At 39.5% G+C, this 21364-nt stretch overlaps 1 pseudogene; it reads left to right on the top strand.

The window, feature by feature from the left end:
• The first annotated feature begins 18374 nt into the window (after positions 1-18374).
• LOC110288830 (oogenesin-3-like) lies at positions 18375-20899 on the top strand (annotated as a pseudogene).
• Positions 20900-21364: the final 465 nt, after the last annotated feature.

The following is a 21364-nucleotide window of genomic DNA, read 5'->3' as shown; positions in this document are numbered from 1 at the left end:
AATGCTGACACCATTGTATACACAAGCAAGATTTTGCTGAAAGGACTCAGATATAGTTGTCTCTTGTGAGACTAGGATGGGGCCTAGCAAACACAGAAGTGGATGCTCATAGTCAGCTATTGGATGGATCACAGGGCTCCCAATGGAGGAGCTAGGGAAAGTACCCAAGGAGCTAAAGGGATCTGCAACCCTATAGGTGAAACAACATTATGAACTAACCAGTACCCCGGAGCTCTTGACTCTAGCTTTATATGTATCAAAAGATAGCCTAGTCGGCCAGCACTGGAAAGAGAGGCCCATTGGACACACAAACTTTATATGCCCCAGTACAGGGGAACGCCAGAGCCAAAAAAAAAAAAAAAAAAAAAAAAAAAAAAGAGAATGTGTGGGTAAGGAAGTGGGGGGGAGGGTATGGAGGACGTTTGGGTTTGCATTTTAAATAGTAATTGAGGAAAATACGTAATAAAAAAAGTTTGAAAAGCAAAGGTCACTTTCAAAACCTTTATATTAAATCATATGCATCCAAGCCAAAAAAATTTATTTATTTTATGTATATGAGTACACTGTAGCTGTACAGATGGTTGTGCCCATCATGTGGTTGCTGGGAACTGAACTCAGGAATTTTGCTTAATCTGGCCCCACTTGTTCCAATGATTTAAAACTATTATATGTAAGTACACTGTAGCTGTCTTCAGAAACACCAGAAGAGGGCATCAGATCTCATTATGGATGGTTGTGGGCCACCATGTAGTTGCAGGGATTTGACCTCAAAGCCTTGGTAGAGCAGTCAGTGCTCTTAACCAGTGAGCCAACTCTCTAGCCCCTGTAGCAGTACATTTCTGACTCTGTAATCCACTTATAAGTGAAATCTTACCATGCCTGTCCTTTTGGGACAGGGTTATCCTGCTCAGAATGATATTCTTAAGATCCATCCATTTGCCTGTAAAATTCATGATGCCACTTTTTTTTCATAGTTGAATAATATTTCACCATGTGAATAATATTTGATTGTGTAGATGTACCACATTTTCGTTATCCATTCTTCAGTTGAGGGACATCTAGTCTTTTTACAGTTTTTGTCTATTTTGAATTAAGTTTCTATAAATATAGTTGAACAAGGTTTTTGTGATATGGTGGTGCATCTTTTGGGTATATGCCAAGGAGTGGAATGGCTGCATCCTGTGGTAGAACTATATTCCTAGTTTTCTGAGCAACTGTCAAATAGTTTCCAATATGGTCATACAAGTTTGCACTTCCAACAGCAAAGGTGAAGTGTGCCCTTTGCTTTATTTATACGCTGGCCAGCATGTGCTATCACTTGAATTTTGATTGGAGCCAATTTGATGGGTGTAAGATGGAAACAAAAAGCTGTTTCGATTTGTATTTCTCTGATTACTAAGAACTTTCTACATTTCTTTAATTGCTTCACCATCTTTTGAGATTCATTTGTTAAGCATTTGCTGTTTAACTTTGTGCCCTATTTTGAAATTATGTTATGTGTGTTGATGGTGTCTAACTTCCTGATTTCTTTATAAATTTTAGATGTTACCACTCTGTCAACATCTAAACCCATCTGTGTGGGTTGGTGAAGATACTTTCTCAATGTGTAGACTGCCATTTTGGTGAAATCCTGCTTTATAGAAGCTTAGCAGTCTTATCTCGTCCCATTATCAGTTACTATCTGAAGGCAGCAAAGTTACTCTCTAATTTAAACTTTGTCATAGTCAGTTCTAGTGGATATGCAGAATCTTTAGTACAGGTGGACAGGTTGTAGTAGAACAAATCAGATTTATAACTATGCAGGATTAAAGGTACAATCTGTTTTGTGTTTTGTTTTTTTGTTTTTTTTTTTTAATTTAAAGATCACAGGCAGATGTAACACATTTGAACGACTGGTAACTTACTAAATTGTAAAGTGGTTTGGGAAAGTAGGCTAGAATCTTAGCCATGTGCTAGTCACAGGGTTTACTTGTTTAACACAAGTTTAAGCCAAGTGTCAATAAAAAAAAAGTATTTCTTTTTAATGATTGCTAAGCTTTGATTTGAATTTCTGTATTGGTCTATCTAGGTGTCCCACCTGACATATGGGATTAATCTATACTTACACTCCTTCATTTATATGTTGGCTCTATATGTCTCTATACCCTATAGATATAGTCATCTACATTTCCTCCCTGGGTTCTTTACTGACCATTTTATTTACCTACATTAGAACTCTCACCACATCCCCAAAACTTCGAACCAAAGTAATCCCTCCCCCATCTCAATCAAAGTCAGCACAACTTTCTTGTTAGAGGATAATATTACCTCTTTGAGCCCTGTGACCAACAGTGACCATGTATGGGCATTCTTGGATTGGCATGTTTTCCATTGTTATCCTATTTTTGATAGGAAAAGCATCAAAGGTACCCTTGAGGATTTCAAGAATTGAGTGAGATTCATCATAGCATTATAATTTGTTCCAAGTGTAATATGTTCACTTAAGTTTAGAGAAAAACAGGTTTTGTTAAACCCAGTTATACAAAGGCCATTGGTAAACTGGAGGTGTTTAGCTGGGGTCATTAGAAAGCTTTAGCCTCAAAATGTGACTTTAGTCAAGGCTGAAGATAAAAATTGGCATGAAACATAACACTAGGAATGTAATGGGGAAGAAGGATCCTGCCTGCCCATCTCATCCATAAGGCCATCTTTCTGGAGTGATTAGTATCTTTTATATTTATCTCTGATCTTAATTTGCTTATTGATGTTCATCTCTTTGGACTTGACAACACTTTATGTATTTGAAAACACCCCATAGGCTGAGGTGACAAAAAGGTTAGCCTCTCATAATACAGTCATGGAAGTTTTATTTACTGGGAGCCTGAATTCTTAACTCACAAGGGATGAAACCTGAAGAACAAACAGGATCATTGTAGGTATTTTAGGTCCAGAGCCATGAAGACTTGGTGAGCTCAAGTGGTTGGGAACGAGATTGATTGAGAGGGAGAAGTAGCATGTGGTCTGAGTGCTGACTAGATGAATGCTTGATGCATATCCTTCAATGTGAAGATGGAGGGGGATGCTTGGAAAGATGTCTCCCAGTAAATTATGTTTGTCTTACACATCACTCAGGGAAAAAATATGCAATCTTCAAGCATCTTCCATGTACATTCTGTCTGGAGTGAACATCTTCAAACTGGTTAGAGCCCCTAACATTTTTTAACAGCTGATCCAAAAAGGGTTGTGATCAACTGAAAGTTAATGTGGTTTGTAGATGTATCCCTAATTTCTGTTTCTTCTGAGGAAAAAAAAAATAAACGTTTTTCTGCCCTACAAAAAAGAAAGAAGGAAGGAAGGAAGGTTGGAAGGAAAAGAGAGAAGGGAGAGAGAGAAAGAAGAAAATAAATTGAAAAAGAAGGAAGGAAGGAAGGAAGGAAAGGGAAGGGAAGGGAAGGGAAGGGAAGGGAAGGGAAGGGAAGGGAAGGGAAGGGAAGGGAAGGGAAGGGAAGGGAAGGGAAGGGAAGGGAAGGAAAGGAAAGGAAAGGAAAGGAAAGGAAAGGAAAGGAAAGGAAAGGAAAGGAAAGGAAAGGAAAGGAAAGAAAGGGAGATAGAAAGAAGAGAGGAGAGGTGAGGAGAGGAGGGGAAGGGAGAGGAGAGAGGAGAGGTGAGAGGAGAGAAGGAGAAGGAGAAAGAAGAGGAGGAGGAGGAGGAGAGAAGGAGAAGGAGAAGGAAGAGGAGGAGAAGGAGGAGAAGGAAGAGGAGGAGAAGAAGGAGAAGGAGAAGGAGAAGGAGAAGGAGAAGGAGAAGGAGAAGGAGAAGGAGAAGGAGAAGGAGAAGGAGAAGGAGAAGGAGAAGGAGAAGGAGAAGGAGAAGGAGAAGGAGAAGGAGAAGGAGAAGGAGAAGGAGAAGGAGAAGGAGAAGGAGAAGGAGAAGAAGAGAATAATAATATGTGTCCAGCCTTGACTACATGAAAAGTGCCAGAACCTTCAGTGCTATATAGAGAGCCTTAGTGTCAAAGCAAAGAAAGAAATCGCCATGTTTACAATTCACACACATGAATCTCATCACTCCATAATAAGATACAGGCAGATCACAACAAATTTATTGGAAGTGTCTAGACTAAAGATTTCCTTTTGTAAAGGCACAAAACTAAAACTAGAGTGACACTCAAGAGCCCTTTAGCTAAACTCCCCAAACATTCATTTAGTAGATATTTATGTACTAATTATTAGGATGTGTTTAGACAAAGTCTTGATATGTAGCTAAGGTTAATCTGAAACCCCAATTCCCCGCACAACTTCTGCCTGAGCATTCCACTTGATAGAATGACTGTTCTAAACCAACACACCTGGCTGAGTTTTTTCACAAGCAGTGCACAAGGTTCTAAGTGTGTGTCTCATTGGCGTTACTCTCTTTCTGATACTAGACATGCACACAGAACCTCCAAAAATTATCCTCCAAGGACTTTGTGACAAACACATTGTCACAACTGTGCATTATTCCTGAATATATAGCTGAGTTGCATGTTCTGTCATTCTTCAGTTGTATTAGCTAGCTACTCAAGAGGGCTGAGACAGGAGGATGGCTTGCAATTATGGTTGTGGGGCAGCAGGTCTGTACATACATTCTCCAGATGGTGTTGATTGATGTTGGTAGTAGGTGGCACAGTAGACAGAGAAGATCACCAAGATGCTAAGCCTTCATTTCTGAAGGTGCCAAGGGGTACATCTTCTCAGCAGGACTGACCCCTAGCTAGTTCACTCTAGCTATTTTATTCAAATATTATATGAAATTAATTGGGGTTGGGAAAGGATTCAAGCTACCAAGGTTATCTTGCCCTAACTGCTCATGAGAGCAGACAACCAAAAAAATTCTCAGTCCCTTTTGACCTTGGCTAGCCATAGTCAAAAAAAGAACTCCAGGTTTGCCAGGAGTGTCTTAGACCTAAGATGAGTGTAGCTGCAAGCTCTCACATAGCACCAAGTGCAGACATTCCAAAGAGGCAACATTTCTTCAAGGTTCAAACAGTCTCATGACAATTTCTCAGCTTCTGCTGAATGATCCAAACATAGCAAAGGCTTATGTGTCATTTAAAACAGTTTTCAATTTGCATCATGGATAGAAATGATGTCTTTAATTCAAAAGAGGGAGTCTGAGAAGAAACCAGCCAGGACCCTAAATAATGGATGCCAATAATTTGAGCTGAACCATATATGGTGGAACACATATTTAGTCTCAGCATATTTGAGAAAGAAGGATGATCTTTGTGTTTTTATGGCTATCCTGGGCTATATAAAAAGGTTCAGAAAAGCCAGAACTACATGTCAGAGCCTGTTTTAAAAACATAGTGAAATTGAGACAGGATGTTGGCTCACACTTATCAAAACAGGAGGTAGAAATGGTGTTGTCACTTTCTCTTTGCAAACAAACAAATTCTTAGTCAAGCATGCCTGTGTGATCCTTTCATTTCAGTGCTCGAGGAGCAGAGCTAAGCTAATCTCTGTGTTCAGGGCTAACCTGGTCTATATAGGAACTCCCAAGCCATTCATATCTGTAGAAAGTAATACCACATCTTCATTAATATTTGTGAGATGGCTCACATGTTTAGACCACAGACTGGTCTTTCAAAAGACCCAAGTAAAATTTCAAGTGCCCATATCAGTTCACAACCACCTAAAACTACAGAACCAGAGGGATCCAACTACTTTAGACTCTGGGAATTTTCATCTATGCTAACATTTCTCATTAAAGATGCACACATACACATTATTTAAAATGAGAAAAACTTTAAGTGTGACAAATGAGATCATCACCCTGAAATTTATGTATAAGTGAATGAATGAATGAATGAATGAATAAACAAATAAATAAATGCATATAAAAGACCTGATCACTAAAATTATAAGCAGTATTTTATTCATGCCCAGCAGACTGGAACAATCATGTTATTAAATATTCACAAATGCATTTCATATATAAGCTTTTTATTCTAATTTTCCATTTTTTTGGATTTTGGCCTTCTTTCTTTGTTTCTTTCCTTCTTTTCACAGCTTATTTGTGTATTGATGGGTGTACTGGAACTTCCTCTGTAGAAAATCCTGGCCTCCAACTCAGAGATCTCCCTGCATCTACCTCCCTACAGAAGTAGAGACTTCTAGATTATTTGGAAAGTGATTTATATTTAATGATATTTTGCTGAGACCCACAGGTGAAAGAATGTCTCCCTAAAGCAGACACATGAAAGAATAATTTCCTGAAACAGACACAGGTGACGACGGGATTATTTAATATAGCAGAATGTAAAGGTTGCTTGATAAAGGAGTAAATATGACCCCACACACAGCGGAAGAACAACAGTGAGCTTTGTTTGGATTGCTCTAGCCCACTATTTTCTGCTAACAGCACCCATGTATTGGTTTGCCTTACATAGCAAACTTGACCTCAACTTGTGATAATACTGCTATTGAGAGAAACTTGCCAAGAACTGCCTGTGAAATTCTTGTGCCAGCTTGCTACTTCCGTGGCATCTCCTGAAGACAACTGGCAACCCTAATGTTTTCTACAGGATTGAACTACTGCTGCAGGTTCCTGCCTAATATCTGCCTGCTGATAGGACTGGACTGAAGCTGTTGGTTCCTATGCCTTGTATTGCCTTGGGCTGCGTTTAGGCTCTGTGTATCCAGGAGCTATGGACATCACTGAAAATACCTGTCCACAGGGACATGTCTGAGTCAGAAGGGGTCTGGTAAAGCACTCAGATGCAATATATTCACGCTATGTCCTAGGAAATGTAAGTCTTCCCCATCCCAGAAACGACCAGAAGGCCAGAGTCCCTGATATGCAATACTAGAGAATTACTTGTGCACTGTTGTACTCTCTAGCTGTCTCAAGTCCAAACACACATCAGTCTCAGGGTATGGAGGCTCTCATAAGAACTGACCCAGATAAAATTAACCTTTGTCACACCAGGTAGCAAACCCTGCTCCTTTGAATCTCATTTCCCTTTGCAAAGGTTTTTCAGGAGAAGGCATTGTGCCCAGCCTGTTGTCATGGCAAAAAGACACTGATTAAGTCATTCAAATGAGGCAGTACTACTGACTTATGCCCTACAACCTAGGTCCTGCTTTCCACACAATGATTCTGTCAATGATGGACTGAGGAGAATCTCTGAAATGTATGACCTTACTCTTTCCTTCTGAAGTTATTATAACATCCTGTGTGACAGTGGGCTTTATTATACTAATTTGGAGAATCGGGTAGAAGGTGTGTGAACTTATTATCACCTGGCTGCACATTCAGATTGTGTCTGAAATTTAAAAGTGAACCAAGACATTACATTTTCTCTAAGCATCTCTGCAGCCATGTCCTAACTTAAGAGTACCCTGGGAGACTGTGAATCTGAGAGAGACATGCCACTGAATGCTGCAGCTTGCATTGCATTCCCTCCTTTCCATAAAAGAGGAGAACTCTCTCTTATGTTCTGTGGTAGCTGAGGACTTTGCACACTGAGACAGGATGCTCTAGACTTTCAGACCATTCTGGGCTGTGTAGCGAGACCCAGTGTCATAAATTAAAGAAAAAGGCATCCAACACAAATGAATGTTGGGAAAAACTACATAGAGGAGAAAGGTAAGAATTACCAACTTGGTTTTTTCCTTTTTCTTTTTTCTTTTCTTTTTTTCTTTTTTTTTGTTGTTGTTATTATTTTTTAATTAGGTATTTTCTTCATTTACATTTCAAATGCTATCCCAAAAGTCTGCCAGACACGCCCCCCTCCACTCACACTTCTTGGCCCTAGTGTTCCCCCTGTACTATGGCATATAAATTTTGAAAGACCAAGAGCCATCTCTTCTCAATGATGGCCGACTAGGCCATCCTCTGATACATATGCAGCTAGAGACACGAACTCCAGGGGTACTGGTTAGTTCATATTGCTGTTCCACCTATAGGGTTGCAGACCTTTTTAGCACCTTGGATACGTTCTCTTGCTCCTCCATTGGGGAGCCTTCTGTTCCATCCAATAGCTGGGTATGAGCATCTACTTCTGTGTTTGCCAGGCCCCAGAATAGCCTCACAAGAGAGAGTTATATCAGGGTCCTTTCAGCAAAATCTTGCTGGTGTATGCAATGGTGTCAGCGTTTGGAGACTAATTATGAGATGAATCCTCAGGTATGGCAGTCACTAGATGGTCCATGCTTTTGTGTCAGCTCCAAACTTTGTCTCTGTAACTCCTTCCATGGGTGTTTTGATCCAAATTCTAAGAGTGGGCAAAGTGTCCTCATTTTCGTCTTCCTTTTTCCTGAGTTTCAAGTGTTTTGCAACTTCTATCTTGTATTTGGGTATTCTAAGTTTCTGGGCTAATATCCATTTATCAGTGAGTACATATCATGTGAATTTTTCTGTGATTGGGTTACCTCACTCAGGATGATGCCCTCCAGGTCCATCCATTTGCCTAGGAATATTATAAATTCATTCTTTTCAATAGCTGAGTAGTACTCCATTGTGTAAATGTACCACATATTCTGTATCCAGTCCTCTGTTGAGAAACATATACTTTCTTTCCAGCTTCTGGCTATTATAAATAAGGCTGCAATGAACATAGTGGAGCATGTGTTCTTATTACCAGTTGGAACATCTCCTGGATATATTCCCAGGAGAGGTATTGCAGAATCCACTAGAATATTATGTCCAATTTTCTGAGAAACTGCCAGACTAATTTTCAGAGTGGTTGTAAAAGCTTGCAATCCCACCAACAATGGAGGAGTGTTCCTATTTCTCCACATCCTCGCCAGCATCTGCTGTCATCTCAACTTTTGATCTTAGCCATTCTGACTGGTGTGAGGTGGAATCTCAGGGTTGTTTTGATTTACATTTCCTTGATGATTAAAGATGCTGAACATTTTTTCAGGTGCTTCTCAGTCATTCGGTATTCTTCAGGTGAGAATTCTTTGTTTAGCTCCGAGCCCCATTTTTAATGGGGTTATTTGATTTTCTAGAGTCCACCTTCTTGAGTTCCTTATATATATTGGATATTAGTCCCCTATCTGATTTAGGATAGTTAAAGGTCCTTTCCCAATCTGTTGGTGGTCTTTTTGTCTTATTGATGGTGTCTTTTGCCTTACAGAAGCTTTGTAATTTTATGAGGTCCCATTTCTTGATTCTCGATTTTACAGAACAAGCCATTGCTGTTCTATTCAGGATTTTTTCCCCTCTGCCATATCTTCGAGGATTTCCCCAAGTTCTCCTCTATAAGTTTCACTCTCTCTGGTTTTATTGGAGTTCCTTGATCACCTTAGATTTTACCTTAATACAAGTATATAGGAATGGATCAATTCTCATTCTAGTACATGATAACCGCCAGTTGTGCCAGCACCATTTGTTGAAAATGCTGTCTTTTTTTCCACTGGATGGTTTTAGATCCCTTGTCAAAGTCAAGTGACCATAGGTTTATGGGTTCATGTCTCGGTCTTCAATTCTATTCCATTGGTCTACTTGTCTGTTGCTATACCAGTGAAAGAAGAAAATTACTGGACACCTGAACTCTTCACCCCAGAGTCCGATCCCCTCCCAATTGAAAACTGTTCCAGGAACATTTTTTAGATAAGGGTCTCCTGGAACAAACCTAGTCCTACCCCTCCTAACTGAGGACTGTTCCAAGAACATTTTTGAGATAAGGGCCTCCTGGTACTACCCCAGAATGTTCCAATAGATCGGGTACATTGCCAAAATATAGGACACGACTCCTTGGTTACGTAAAACACCTTTGGCAAAACCCCTTAGTGACGCAAACTTGTACTTTTCCTGCCCCACTCCTCCCCTTGGTTTTTTTCTATATAAGCCTGAGAAAAGTTTGGGTCGTCGCCGATTCTCCTCTACACCATGCTGGGTGTATGAGTTTCGACCCCAGAGCTCTGGTTTATGTGCTTTTTATGTGCTTTCTTGTTGTTGCTTTATTAAATCTTACTCTCTACATCTTAAGTTCGGTCTCAGTGTCTTCTTGGGTGCGCGGCTGTCCCGAGGCTTGAGTGAGTGTCTGCCCTCCGGGGGTCTTTCACCAGTACCATGCAGTTTTTATCACAATTGCTCTGTACTACAGCTTTAGGTCAGGCATGGTGATTCCACCAGAGGTTCTTTTATCCTTGAGAAGAGTTTTTGCTGTCCTAGGTTTTTTGTTATTCCAGATGAATTTGCAAAATGCCCGTTCTAAGTCGTTGAAGAATGATTTGGAATTTTGATTGGGATTGCATTGAATCTGTAAATTGCTTTTGGCAAGATAGCCATTTTTACAATGTTGATCCTGCCAGTCCATGAGCATGGGATATCTTTCCATCTTCTGAGATCATCTTTGATTTCTTTCTTCAGAGACTTGAATTTCTTATCATACAGATCTTTCACTTCCTTAGAGTCACACCAAGGTATTTTATATTATTTGTGACTATTGAGAGGGGTGTTTTTTCCCTAATTTATTTCTCACCCTGTTTATCCATTGTGTAGAGAAAGGCCATTGATTTGTTTGTGTTAATTTTGTATTCAGCTACTTCACTGAAGCTGTTTAACACGTTTAGGAGTTCTCTGGTGGAATTTTTAGGGTCACTTATATATACTATCAAATCATCTGCAAAACGTGATAGTTTGACTTCTTCCTTTCCAAATTGTATCCCCTTCTCCTTTTGTTTTCGAATTGCTCTGGCTACAACTTCAAGTACAATGTTGAATAGGTCAGGAGAAAGTGGGCAGCCTTGTCTAGAACCAGATTTTAGTGGGATTGCTTCCAGCTTCTCACCATTTACTTTGATGTTGGCTACTGGTTTACTGTAGATTGCTTTTATCATGTTTAGGTATAGGCCTTGAATTTCTGATCTTCCCAAGACTTTTATCATGAATGGGTGTTGGATTTTGTCAAATGCCTACTCCGCATCTAAGGAGATGATCATGTTCTTTTTGACTTTGAGTTTATGTAGTGGATTATATTGATGGATTTCTGTATATTAAGCCATTCCTGCATCCCTGAAATAAAACCTACTTGGTCAGGATGAATGATTGTTTTGATGTGTTCTTGGATTCAGTTAGGGAGAATTATATTGAGTATTTTTGCATCAATACTCATAAGAGAAATTGGTCTGAAGTTTCTATCTTTATTTGGTCTTCCTGTGGTTTAGGCATCAGAGTAATTGTGGCATCATAGAAGTAATTGGGTAGAGTACCTTCTGATTCTATTTTGTGGAATAGTTGTGAAAAACAGGAATTAGATCTTCTTTCAAAGTCTGATAGAACTCTACACTAAACCCATCTAATCCTGGGATCTCATTATTTGGGAGAATATTAATGACTGCTTTTATTTCTTTGGGGATATAGGATTGTTTAGATCATTAATCTGATCCTGATTTAACTTTGGTACCTGGTATCTGTCTAGAAATTTGTCCATTCCATCCAGGTTTTCCAGTTTTATTGAGTATAGCCTTTTGTAGAAGTATCTGACGGTGTTTTGGATTTCTTCAAGATCTGTTGTTGTTTCTCTTTTCATTTCTGATTTTGTTAAGTAGGATGCTGTCCCTGTGTCCTCTAGTGAGTCTGGCTAAGGGATTATCTATCTTGTTGATTTTCTCAAAGAACCAGCTGTTTGTTTGGTTGATTCTTTGAATAGTTCTTCTTGTTTCCACTTGGTTGATTTTGCCCCTGAGTTTGATTATTTCCTGTCATCTACTCCTCTTGGGCGAATTTGCTTCCTCTTGTTCTAGAGCTTTTAAATGTGTTGTCAAACTGCTTGTGTGTGCTCTCTCTAGTTTCTTTTTGGAGGCACTCAGAGCTATGAGTTTTCCTCTTAGAAATGCTTTCACTGTGTCCCATAACTTTGGGTATGTTGTGGCTTCATTTTCATTAAAGTCTAAAAAGTCCTTAATTTCTTTCTTTATTCCTTCCTTGACCAAGGTATCATTGAGGGGAGTGTTGTTCAGTTTCCATGTGAATGTTGTATTTCTATTATTTATGTTTTTATTGAAGATCAGCCTAAGTCCATGGTGATCTGATAGGATGCATGGTACAATTTCAATATTTTTGTATATTTTGAGGCCTGTTTTGTGACCAATTATATGGTCAGTTTTGGAGAAGGTATCATGAGGTGCTGAGAAGAAGGTATATTCTTTTGTTTTAGGGTAAAATGTTCTGTAGATATATGTTAAATCCATTTGATTCATAACTTCTGTTAGTTTCACTGTGTCCCTGTTTAGTTTCTGTTTCTAGGATCTGTCCATTGATGAAAGTGGTGTGTTGAAGTCTCCCACTATTATTGTGCGAGGTGTATCTGTGCTTTGAGCTTTACTAAAGTTTCTTTAATGCATGTTGATGCTCTTGCATTTGGAGCATAGATATTCAGAAGTGAGAGTTCCTCTTGGAAGATTATACAGTTGATGAGTATGAACTGCCCCTCCTTGTCTTTCTTGATAACTTTGGGTAGGAAGTCGATTTTATTAGTTATCAGAATGACTACTCCAGCTTGGTCCTTCAGATCATTTGCTTGGAAAATTGCTTTCCAGCCTTTCATTCTGAGGTAGTGTCTGTCTTTTTCCCTGAGATGAGTTTCCTGTAAGCAGCAAAATGTTGGGTCCGGTTTGTGTAGCCTGTCTGTTAGTCTATGTCTTCTTATTGGGGAATCGAGTCCATTGATATTAAGAGATATTAAGGAAAAGTAATTGTTGCTTCCTATTATTTTTGTTGTTAGAATTGGCATTCTGTCTTGTGGCTCTCTTCTTTTAGGTTTGTTGAAGGATTACTTTCTTACTTTTTCTAGGGCATAGTTTCTGTCCTTTTATTGTTTTTTTTTTTTTCTGTTATTATCCTTTGAAGGGCTGGATTCATGGAAATATAATGTGTGAATTTGTTTTGTCATGGAATACTTTGGTTTTTCCATCTATGGTAATTGAAAGTTTGGCTGGGTATAGTAGCCTGTTCTGGCATTTGTGTTCTCTTAGTGTCTGTATAACATCTGTCCAGGATCTTCTGGCTTTCATAGTCTCTGGTGAAAAGTCTGGATTAATTCTAATAGGCCTGCCTTTCTATATTACTTGACCTTTTTCCCTTACTGCTTTTAATATTCTATCTTTATTTAGTGCTTTTGCTGTCCTGATTACTATGTGTCAGGAGGAATATGTTTTCTGATCCAGTCTATTTGGAGTTCTGTAGGCTTCTGGTATATTCATTGGCATCTCTTTCTTTAGGTTTGGGAAGTTTTCTTCTATAAGTTTTTGAAGATATTCGCTGGCCCTTTAAGTTGAAAATCTTCATTCTCATCTACTCCTATTATCCATTGGTTTAGTCTTCTCATTGTGTCCTGGACTTCCTTGAGGTTTTGACTTAGGATTTGTTTGCATTTTGCATTTTCTTTGATTGTTGTGCTGATGTTCTCTATGGAATCTTCTGCACCTGAAATTCTCTCTTCCATCTCTTGTAGTCTGTTGTTGATGCTCGAATCTATGTTTCCTGATTTCTTTCCTAGCGTTTCTATCTCCAGCATTGACTCACTTTGGGTTTTCTTTATTGTGTCTACTTCCCTTTTTAGGTCTTGTATGATTTTGTTCAATTCCATCACCTTTTTGGATGTGTTTTCCTGTTTTTCTTTAAGGACTTCTACCTGTTTGCTTGTGTTTTCTTGTTTTTCTTTAAGGACTTGTATCTCTTTAGCAATGTTCTGCTGTATATCTAAGTGAGTTATTAAAGTCCTTCTTGATGCCCTCTACCATCATTATGATATATGCTTTTAAATCCGGTTCTAGCTTTTCAGGTGTGTTGGGGTATTCAGTACTGGGCGAGGTTGGAGTGCTGAGTTCTGATGATGGTGAGTGGTCTTATTTTCTGTTAGTAAGATTCTTATGTTTCCTTTAGCCATCTGGTAATCTCTGGAGTTAGTTGTTATAGTTGTCTCTGGTTAGAGCTTGTTCCTCCTCTGATTCTGTTAGCCTCTATCAGAAGAGCTGGGAGACTAGTTCTCTCCTGAGTTTCAGTGGTCAGAGTACTCTCTGCAGGCAAGCTCTCCTCTTGCAGGGAAGGTACACAGATATCTGGCGTTCAGACCTGCCTCATGGCAGAAGATTTAGGCCTGAAACAGTGCCTGTTGCTTCCACCTGTCCCAGAAGCTGTGTTGTTTCAGTAGTTGGCACTCTCACCTACACAGTCTAGTCGCTGAGAGATCGTGGGCCAGAGATGACTCCCTAAAGTCTTCCAGCAAAGCCCACCCAGGCAGGGTGGATACCTCTCCTCAGGCAGGGAAGGTGCCCAGATATCTGGAGCCTGAAACGGGGTCTGCCCCAGAAGCTGTGTGGCTTCTGCCTGTCCCAGAAGCTGTTAGCTTCTGTAGTCCACACTTTCACCTGCGCAGACTAGTCTCTGAGGGATCCAGGATCCAAGATGACTCCCCCACATGCTCCCTAACTTGGTTTTTTCAATCTCATTTTCCATGAAGGGCTCAAGTACTGAGGAGAAAACACAGGAATCACTGGGCTGGGACCGGGATAAGGGTGAGATCATATGGCATTTACAAGAGACCTTCCCACAAGCACCATGTTGGTCTTACACAGACATTGCTGTGGTTTCCTGCCATGACCATGCTGATACAGGCATAGGTCTAGCATGCTATGAACTGTGTAGGCAGAAAACAAAAGGCCATGTCCTGGTTGTTGACTTCAATGTAGAGTACAATGAGTTTGGATAAGTGCTATATGCTTGGAGTATAAACGTGGTCTTGAACTCAGCGATCCACCTGTCTCTGCTTTACAATTGCTGTGATGAAAGGCATGATCCAAACCACTTTGCATCAATAGATCAGTTCTTTACTCTGTCTGGCAGAAGAATCTTCTTTTGTAAGGATCTGATCTAATTTACCTTCAGCATCCAAATCTGAAAAAGAGCAACTGGCTAGAGACTATTGAAACAGAAGCCCATTTTTGCTGGCAGGGTGTGGCTATAAAGGGAGGGTTCAGCTGAAAGCTATATAAAGAGTCATAGTAGGCAGAGAAACTCTAAATGTCTTGAAGCATGCAGTTACAGCTTTCCCATGGCAGAATATGGTGATCTGTTGCCATTGTCCAGATCAGGTAAGCACCTCAGCTCCATTAGGATACCTCATCTCATGCAACCTAGTCTAGCCTTGTCCTCACTTGAAATTTTTTTCATAATATGTAATACTTGGTGGTTCTTCCTTATTAAGATGAGTTCATGCAAAGTTAGTTTCCCTGGCCTGTATCATAGATATTCTGTAATCTTTAGGTTATATACACTTACCAGTTAGTATATACCATGCATGTTATTTTGGGTCTGCATTACCTCACTCAGGATGATGTTTTCTAGTTCCATATGTTTGACTCCAAAATTCTTGATGTCCTCAGTTTTTATTAGCCAGATTGTATTCCATTGTGTAAATGAACTGCATTTTCTGTATCCATTCTTCAGTTGAGCAATATCTGGGTTGTTTCCAGCTTCTGGCTATTACAAATAAGACTGCTAGGAACATAGATGGGCAAGTATCCTTGTGGTATGGTGAGGCAACTTTTGGGTATATGACCAGGAGTGGTACAGCTGGCTCATTAGGTAAACGTGTTTCCAATTTTCTGAGGCACAACCAGATTGATTTCAAGAGCATTTGCACCACTTTGTAACCCCACCAGAAATGGAGGAGTCTTCTCTTCCTCCACATCCTTACCAGCATGTGCAGTCACTTGAGTTTTTGATCTTAGACATTCTGATTGTCATAAGGTAGAATCTTAAGGTCATTTTGATTTGCATTTCCCTGAAGGCTAAGGACTTTGAACATTTCTTTGAGTGCTTTGGTCATTAGAGATTTTTCTACCTTTGAATTAGGGACTGGATTGAAGAAGCTGAAGGAGAGGGTGACCACATAGTAATTCCACCAATCTCAACTAACCTGGATGGCACAAACAGAGCCACCCAACATGGCAGCATACACAGACTGGTCCAAAGCCCCCAGTACATATATAGCAGAGGGCTGCCTGGTCTAGCTTCAGTGGGAAAGACTTGAGGCCCTAGAAAAGAGGAATGCCTGAGGGGATGGGGGTAAGGGAATCACCCTCTTGAAAGAAATAGGGAGGAGGAATTAGATAATGGACTTTGGGAGGGAGGGAATGGCTGGAATATTAAATAAATAAATAAATAAATACATAAATACATAAATACATAAATACATAAAAGATTGTCAGGCCTTAAATTTTCTGAGACTCTCCTACCTCACCCACCTGAGTCTGCTTAACCAGAATATCCAAGTGTGTTCTCAATTACATCTAATTATTAGTTAGGTCATAGTGGTTTCTGTGGGATTTTTCAGTTTTATGTAGTTTGCTTTTGTTTCTTGAGATAGTCTAACTAAGAATGTAAGGGTGACCTTCAATTCTAGGCACTCTAGGCTGGAATGTCAGATGTGAGTTACTCAAAGAGACTTGGGTAATTTCCTTTATGCCACTTTAAACCTGACATCCTTTGGTGTGTTTTTAATCCCAGCAACATGGAGGCAGAGGAAGGCTGTGAGTGTCAAAATAGCCAGATATTATATGTGTCTTTAATAAAAGGAAAAACAAGGGGCTGGAGAGATGTGTCAATAGTTAAGAACACTTAGTGTTCTACCAAAGGGATTCTGTTTAATTTCCAGTAAATACATGGTGGCTAACAACCCTTTGTAATGGGATCTGATGCCCTCTTTGGGTGTGTTGGATGACAGGGACAGTGTACTCATATACATTAAATCAATAAATAGATACTTAAATAAATAATGCAAAACAAGCAAACAAACACAAAATACCAAAAAACAAATGGTATTTCCATCTGGTCTCTGAAAATAGTCTCTTATTGTAATGGAACTCAGGATGTCCTCAAACTTACAGGAAAACCCTATATATACAAATACATACATATATGTGTTTATGTAGTGTAGATGTACTTGCACATGTATGTATGTATGTATGATATATGTATATGTGTGTATGTGTGTGTATTTAGTAGATATAATATTATAATCACATCTCACTCCTTCCTCTTCTTCTGTACCCACCCTTGACTGCAACAGGAATGCAGAGGCTGGATACTCTCTAAGATCCATGGCAGCCTAATTTATATAGCATGTTTCAAACAACTGAGGATAAGATCATGTCCCAAACAAGCAAAACAAAACAACCAATAAAAAGCAAAAACAATTAAGGTATTCCTATCTGCTGATTTATACATGGTCTATTCTTTTGAAGAAATGCAGAATGTGTTCAAATTTTCAGGAAGAATCCTGCAATTTTTTATTGATTGTTCAGTGAAAAATATGAATATCACTTAAAATAACAATTTCTGCTCTTTCTTTCTTCCTTCCTTCCTTCCTTCCTTCCTTCCTTCCTTCCTTCCTTCCTTCCTTCCTTCCTTTTTTGTGTATTTCTTTGTTCTACAGGTCTCAGACTATCTGTTCTGGTGCTGTAGAAGGAACCAATTATGACATTGAGCTAGTGAGCCTCCTGCCTTCAGCATATGAATTATAATTTCCACCTCATATTATTTTCTTTCTCAATGTTTTAGAAAGGGTTACAGACCATGCCAGTGGCTACTGAAGGGTTGCTAAATTTAGTATTTCTTTCCATCTCTACTTAGCTTTGTAGTTTTCAGACCTCAAGCTCTGAACCTTACCAACACCTTCTCCAAAAGGCCTATATGGTCATAATCAAAGATTGATATCAATAACTAATGATGGGAATGTCAAAGATGCTGTAACTTATTCCATGCAATAAGCTGGATAAATGAAGGTTGTGGAAACTTTGGAAATTGATTTTCTTTGAGGGCCTGGATAGATAAGCACAGTCTATTCATCATCCAACAACTGATTGAGGCTTCAGAGATCCTGGTGATCCCTTCCCAGTGGGATTTATTCCCCAAGCAGTGCCTGCAATATGATGTGGACTTTGGGAACTAGGATACAATGGAGACCCTTCACACTACCATAGAGAACTATGGCTTTAAAATCAAAGCAATCAAGACCAAGCAGTTATGGATAGACATACTATGGTGGCACAGGCTGGGCAGTGATTGAACACACATGTATTTCCAGAAATTGTGAGACACAGATACACAATTCTCTGTTGGGTTCAGTCTACTGTGGTCTATAAAGCAAGTTTTAGGACAGCCAAAGATATAGGTCATTCTGTAAAGATATATATCAAATTATTATTATTATTTCAAAGAACAAAGGAAAAAAAACAGCTGAGCATGCTCAAATTGGTAAACTGAGTTCTGCATCCTCAGCACGAGAGATCTAGCCCTCATACTTCCCTGAGTGGACCAAAAGGCTTCCGATGTTTCTTGTCATTAATACTATATTTTTCTCCTGGCTTCCCTAGAATGACTCTTTGGAAGAAGACACAATGAATGTCAACTCCCCACCCTCCCTCATGAAACTGGCAAGTCAGAGGCTACTGAGGGAGGAGGCCTTGGCCATTTCTGCTCTCAAGGACCTACCCAATATGCTGTTCCCAGTGATGTTTGAGGAGGCCTTCATTAATGGTCATACTAAGATCTTGAAGGCCATGATACCCTTGTGGCCCTTCCCATACCTTTCTGTAGGAATGATGATAAAGAACCTGACCCTGGATACATTGAAGGCTCTTCTTCAGGGAATAGATATACTGACTTCAAAAATGGTTCATTGCAGGTAGGCAGGATCATCTGGGGTTGGAGGAAGGTTCTCTGAGTGCTGAGAATGAGCAACTAGGGAAAGAGAATATTTGTCCAATGTTGGATCAAAGGCCTCTGATCTTCAACTTTTTCTTCACCCCATAGTCAGTATTGTTCTTTTCTGGATGAAGAGGTTTTGAGGGGTGTAGTCCCTTGGGGTCAGTCTCAGCTATCTGGGCAAATAATGTTTAATAGTGAAGGTAGAAAAGAGTAAACACACCCAAAGAGGAATGGACCTTCCCCTGCATCCCTCAAAGGTTCAAGTGAAATGAGGTTGAGATTATGGGGCCTGGAATGAAGGGAAGTAAGACAGGGTGAAAGATGTCCTTCTTACAAAGAATGCTATTCATTTTCTCAGCATGAGGCTCAGGGTTTGATTCTAGGCACAGGAATAAGCAAAGTTTTAAAAGAAAAAGCTGAAGTGTGAAATGTGAAAAAATTAAGACTATAGTATATGTCATCACTTACCTACTGAAAATTTTACTCATTTCTCCCACATTAGGTGCAAACTCAAAGAGATCAAATGGAAGAATACAGACTATGGTTTGCATGGAATATGACCTGGATCCCATGAAGTTGATGGCTTATCAGAGTTCATGGAACAGAAACAGCCTGACTGTAGGGTGAAGAAAGAATTGAAGGTGATAACTCATCTCAAACTCATGGAGGGCAGTCTTGGTGAATGTGCTACATACTTGTTGCAGTGGGCCCATCAGAGAAAAGATTCTATTCATCTATGTTGTAGAAAGCTGAAGATTCAGGGCTTAACCAACACCACAGTTATAGAAATCTTCAAAATTGTACATGCAGACTGTATACAAGAGCTGGAGTTATGTTGTCTTTGCCTGGAAGATTTGGATTTTCTTAACCCTTACCTGAAACAGATAAACAATCTTATTACACTCAAACTAGATGAAATCAAAGGTACTGTCAGTATGGGTGAATCTAGAAATCTTGATGAGGAGAAAGTGATCACATTGATATCTCAACTTCCCACACACCACCATCTCAAGAAACTCTGTATAAATGATGTCCCTTTTATAGAAGGCAACCTGAAAGAATGTCTCAGGTATGTAAGGACTGAGGGGATCTAGTAGACCACAGAAAGCACATAGTTTTTCTTTGATTTTCTCTTTCCTTTGTTTGGTTATTTTTATTTTTGCAAGCTAGGGAGTCCATAATGGTCTGGCCACCATAAACTAGCAATATTAGAAACATAGCATATGAGAGAAGATGGGCTCTGAGATAAGATATATATGACCAGGCATAATCATTGCCCTCGTTGCTCATGTTTTGAGTCCAGAAACAGGTTGAGTAGATGAGAAATATGCACCACTGGATTTCATGGTGAAGGCAGGATCATGGATATTGGAGGAACAGGACCTCTGAGAACATCTAAAAATAGCAATAGGAAGTAGTTGAATTTTATTTGAAGTAGGTAGTTCTTCCTACATGCACCAAGTTGGCCTGATATATCCATTGGTGTGCTTTCCTGCCAGGTCCTGAATCATGTTGATATTGACAGGATATTGACTAGAATGGTCTGAGTTTTGTGAGCAGACAACAGAAGGCCATGTCCAGGGTGGGGTTGACTTCAATGTATAGTCAGAATAAGTTTTGGAGAATGTCATCTGCTTACCTGCTAATCCAATCCACCCTTTTCAATACCATTTGCCTGAAAGCAAACATTTCTTCTCTCTCCAGGTGCCTGAAAAAGCCCTTCGAGATACTTTGCATCACTAACTGTTACCTCTTACAGTCAGACTTGGATTACCTGCCCTACTGCCTGAATATTTTGGAGCTCAAATGTCTGGACCGTAGTAATAACCTTTAAGTCATTTACTCCTTGAGCCTCTTGGGTTTCTCCTTGAGAGAGTTAGACATACTCTGGAAGGCCTGATATTGAAGTCATGTGAAATGGGAGAATCTCAGTTCAACAGCCTACTGCCTGCCATAAGTCAGTGTTAACAAGTCACTGAAGTCAATTTCTATGACAATGAACTCTCTCTGCTTTTCCTGAAAAAAAAATTCTATACCACACATCCAAGCTTAGCCAGCTAACTCATGAGCTGTATTCTGCCCCTCTGGAGTGCTATGATAGCAGAGATATAATACTATCACACAGATTAGAAAAGTTTTGTCCTGAGCTCCTGAATATACTCAGGGCCAAAAGACAGCCCAAGGAGGTCACTTTTGCTACAACCCAATGCTATAACTGTGGTGGGTCCTATGTTTATAATCTGGAGACACAACATTGCTTTTTTGAAAAATACTTTCTGTTGGATTAACTGTGGAATGTAGAAATGGAAGCTTAGTATTGGGGATTGATAAAATTTTAAGTTATTATATGTTGCTGGAAGGAGTATGTATATATCAATCACCTTAATGTCTGAGACACACTAAAGGCAAGATCCTCCTGTGAGATGGTGAACGAATGTTGCATCTGCAAAAAGTGTCAATCACTCTTTCTCCTCTAGAATTTTTGTAGTTGTGTAGTGTGTTACCATAGAGGCATACATCCATGAGGATATTGTTCCCCTCTGTGGACTGCATACAATAAATGTAATGACTTTCTGCATTAGTGATATATCTCTATAAAAACACAGAGCCTAATAATTCACAGTATTTATGTACCTGTGTCTGGTTTCTTCATTCCTCATCACCATAATTAAGTCAGTGT

This window comes from Mus caroli, unplaced genomic scaffold, assembly GCF_978045245.1.
Source record: "Mus caroli unplaced genomic scaffold, Mus_caroli_1 scaffold_6, whole genome shotgun sequence".
Classification (NCBI taxonomy): Eukaryota; Metazoa; Chordata; class Mammalia; order Rodentia; family Muridae; genus Mus; species Mus caroli.
This window is presented reverse-complemented; position numbering and strand designations above follow the sequence as displayed.